At 31.8% G+C, this 4,657-nt stretch overlaps 1 long non-coding RNA gene across 1 annotated transcript; it reads left to right on the top strand.

Annotated features, from left to right (window-relative positions):
• The first annotated feature begins 1,652 nt into the window (after positions 1–1,652).
• LOC118433756 lies at positions 1,653–2,582 on the top strand. Its single transcript, XR_004833556.1, has 2 exons — positions 1,653–1,832; positions 2,245–2,582. It is a non-coding gene; the product is annotated as an uncharacterized LOC118433756 (long non-coding RNA).
• Positions 2,583–4,657: the final 2,075 nt, after the last annotated feature.

Genomic DNA, 4,657 nt, shown 5'->3' with positions numbered 1-4,657 from the left:
TAGCCTTGTAACCCTTTAACAAATATAATTACGTGTTGTAATTGTAAACTGCATAAGATTTTGCAGAGTTTACTCGATAAAATTTATTGAAAATTTTCCAGCTCATTTATTGAAAATTGAAACTAAAACTGGAATCTTTATAATCTAAGGTTTCATTATTTCAGTAATGCATTTTAGAAACACGGCTTAATTAATTTCCTCATAATAATTTTATCAAACTGAATTTATTTCGAAAAAATGCCAAGCTTAAATGCCAATATAAGATGTTTTTATAATTTGGGAACGTTAAAAGTCCAAGATCACTAAATTTGCTGTTTCCATCTCATAAAAAACGTGAGCTTCAATCAGAGCAATAATCCATGGTCCATCAATTTTTTGTGGTCCATGGTCCATAATGGACAAATTTATTCCTCACGCCGCACGTAATCCGGCAATCTCAATTCTTCACTCTGCCTACATTACAAACATCTAAATTATAACCTTACAAATACAAAATGCGAAAAAATACAAATATAAGTATTGGTGATGAGTCATCGAGTCTAATGTTAAACAAAATTCTAACTGAAATTTTCGTATATTATTTTTTTTACAAAATTTGCAATTTTACAAAGTTTGACATGAAGAAATACTACAACGTGTGGATAAACTGTGCAACTTGTAAATAATGAGGAAGAACCAAACACAGTCAAATATTTTGCACCTGTCGCATTCTGTAATTTAACAGGTGCAGAGATATCGTATCCCGACAGGTAGAGCAGGTTAAGGTTAATTATTGCGTGTATATGTCCCTTCACTACTATATGTGTACATATACCAATTACACCTTGATCGTATATGCTGATAATAAAGGCATCAATTGCGATAATAATTTGCTATTAAACGAAACCAACCCTGATCTCATAAATATTATGCATAACGACTAATTAAGTTTCTGCACATATAAATAAGTCACGCTATCGTCTCGTCTATGACATTGCTGGGAATTTGCACGTTTATTTTTGTTTATTTGTGGAATGAGTCATTCACCAATGAGGCAGAGGCGGATATGCATTTAAGAAAAATCGTGTATTTAATATTTACTAAAAATATTTACGAAAAAAACTATTACAAAATTAATTCTCAAAAAATTTATAGTTTTTCTCGAGCAAAAATGCCGTCTCATATCGTTGAGATATTAAAAAATATATATATTTATAATATTTTGTAATAAAATGTATGTATTTTGAAAAAAATATGGATTTTGTGATCCAATTTCTTCGATTAAAAAATTTCTTCCTGCATAGTCCAAATATTAAAAAATATGTATATGTTGTGAAAAAAATATCTAAAAATTAATTTACACATTTTTCAAATTACAGCAGAAATATTTATGCTTAAAAAACTAGAAATATGTGACTATGTAAAAATATTTTGAAATTTTTATAGTCTAAGCGAGTTAGGGAATACATCCACAAAGTTTGACGGTCCGTCGTCATCGCATGAAAAAGTTGAAAATAAATACATATCCATCCTCTGATTAATAATCAATCAATAACGCAGCTGAAAATTAGATCAGCGGAATAAAGGAAGCCTCAAAGACATCCAGTTGTATGAAAATAGTTCAAGATTCTCTTCTCTTCTGACGCAGAGGGGAAATGTATTTAATGCAACGGCTGCTTCTATATGAGACACATTACTACGTGGAAGAGGAAATTGGGCTTATCTCCGCCAAAAAGGAATTACACTTATCAATTTCAATTTTTCAACTAATCTTTTATCGTAAAAAATGACGCCGTCCCGCTCACTGCTTCTTCTCGGTACCGTATTCGTTATCGTCCTGGCTATAATTTCGGGTAAGTACTCGTCCTTAATGTGAAATTAACGTAAGACTCGATAACCAGAAATCAATACAATTGTCAGAATCAACACATTTTTGATAATTCTTATCTTCTGGAATTTATTTTAAACGACAAATTTGCAGTCAGTGAATTGATTAATGGAATGACGGTGAGTTTTTTAAGCCAGTTTCGATAAGTTCCAATTTTTCTAAGACTTCCTAAACTTAAGATCTCCTCCTTCAAAAAGTGTCAAAATCTGCAGCGTATATTTTTTTTAATGGGGAACTCCCTGCTCTACAAATTTGTCGCCCAGAATTTTAAAATAAATTCCCAGCCCCGAAAAATGATTAAAAACGTGCTGATTTGGACGATTATCTAAGTCTTACGTTGCGATAAATCGCTTATCTTATGCAAATTTATTTACCAGCCGCACAATCCGCTCCGCATAATGACTGCGATTGTCACTACCAGACGGACAAGGGGGGCTGCGTGATCACGAGGGTCCTGCCGCTGCCGGATTTAAATGCAGGTGTCGCTTTCCCGATTTTTCTTAATTACGCACTGCATCGGAACCAGGATTGGCTGTAATGCGGAGCGAACTTTGTCCAGCGAATTGCGCATCGAAGGATTGTTGTTTGCTGGCTAATGGAAATTGCGACGGATATTAAGTAAATAGCTAACAAATTAATGTAATGTTAACAATTAATTAATTAATTGATCAATTAAAAATAAAATAAATAAAAAGTTAAAAAGTTTACAAATAAACCCACTGAAATTTCAGGGGTGGAAAAAATGTGACATCAAAATACAAAAATGCAGATATACATATGTATATATGCAAATATGTACTTCGGGCATCAAAATACTGAATCAATTCACTTAAAATGTAGGCTTTGGTAACCTTGTAAAATCCGTAAATTCTGTAAACTTTACAAAATTTTACAACAATTTTTAAGGAAAATTTGCGTACAAATTTTTAAAAACTTGCCAGCCAAAAAAAATTGTAAAAAGTGCACGATTTATACGGAATTTGAAATTCTAAAATTAATTTAGAAATTGTAGCTTAACGATCAAGGACATCTTTTTAGTTTGAGACAATTCACCCAGTCTTTGGTAACTTTTCAAAATTCGAAATTTTGCAAATAATTTATAAACTTTTACAAAGAAGAAACGCCTTGAGCTGAGCAAGATTACAAAACTTTGAACCTAATTATTCTATACATAAATGTTACTGTTCATCCAGTCTTATTAGTCGTAAAAAATTCTGGAAGGTTACCTGGCAGATTATATTTTTCAATTAGCAACAAATGACCTCTCAGAAAATTTTCCAAGAAATTGCGACTATTAATATTGGATGAACAGTAGTCAAACTTTATTAGTTTACGGATTTTATAAAGTTACAAAGACTCTTAATTGTCTAATTTACAAGGAAACAATCTAATTCAAAACGTGTTTCATAAAATACAAAATATAATAGTAAAACGGCGTCAAACTTAAACAGAACTATAAACTTTTGATTAGATAACTACTGTTTTGGTTAAATATGTTAAAATGAATTTATTGACATTAATATAAACGAAACCTAATGATAAATTCACATTATTGTCAATGCTCAGGTTTTGAGTAGGGAGATGAGTATTTGCATCCGACGGGTAGAAAACGCTCGGTAAATTTGAAAAGTGTACAATTTTCGAAAATGTCGAAAATGTTTTGATCGTTTTATAAACGTAAACTTGTAGCTTATTTAATACACTGTTAAAAATCTGGTTGAGTCAGATACATACTCGGTGCTGGTATCGATTTGGTAATAATTTTCTCCCAGATTGGTAGTAGTTTATTTCTGACTGGTAAATTTTTCATTACCCCAACATTACAAAACGGTAATGCAATGTCCGTTATTACCTGTACGGGAAGAGTCATATATATTATCCGCACTTGTACTGATTTGGTAATAAATTCTGTAATTGATTCGGTAATAATTGGTACGGGAACTTATTTTTGAATAAGTTATTTTTGAATTTCATCAAATCCAATAACAATTTTCAACCATTCTTTCGTATCTATCAATATTTATAAACTCAAAATTATTTCAGTTCAAAAACGGTGTCTAACTTGCACAGAAAAATCATTTAATAAAAAACACGTATGTACATCTATATCATAAACGTTTCAAATAATTTATCCGTAAACAAGAATTCCCGTTATTACCAGTGTCGGTAGAGTTATATACTCTCCACTCGCACACAGTTGAACTTTTACAGTAATTGAAAATTGAAATTGAGAAACTACGCCACTGTCAGTCTCCGTCAGCATAATTTCAGTGTCACAATTTCTCAGAATTTTCAATTTCTGTAAAACTTCAACTGTGTGAGAATGGAGAGTAGGTATGTACTCCGGTTGGTATACATGCACCCATACCCATATCTTTTCAAAAATTTAGTTTTCATCCAACAGTCAGTCATCCCGATGTCTGACTGAAGATTTTCATTCACATGCAGTCATTTTCTTTTAAATTCATTTCATTTCACTTCATCGGACTTCACTTCCCCATGTGTTAAGCATAGGGAGAAAATGCAGAGTAAAAAATCCCTTCATTCACAATCACTATATCTGAAATGACGGAATCCTTCAGTCATTTTTACTCGAATGACAAGAAATTCATTCCCATTTACTATCATTCGCCATCATGATCACTCAAATGAATGAAGGTGAACAGGTATACATGCACCAGGCAGGTATTAGTGCACAATACAATTGCATAACTGGGTCAAAGTATTAAACATACATGTCTACTTTTTTTTCTCCGTAACTAATCAGCGATAAACATGATGTCCAAAACC

This window comes from Folsomia candida, unplaced genomic scaffold (genome assembly GCF_002217175.1).
Source record: "Folsomia candida strain VU population unplaced genomic scaffold, ASM221717v1 Fcan01_Sc106, whole genome shotgun sequence".
Taxonomy (NCBI): domain Eukaryota; kingdom Metazoa; phylum Arthropoda; class Collembola; order Entomobryomorpha; family Isotomidae; genus Folsomia; species Folsomia candida.
This window is presented reverse-complemented; position numbering and strand designations above follow the sequence as displayed.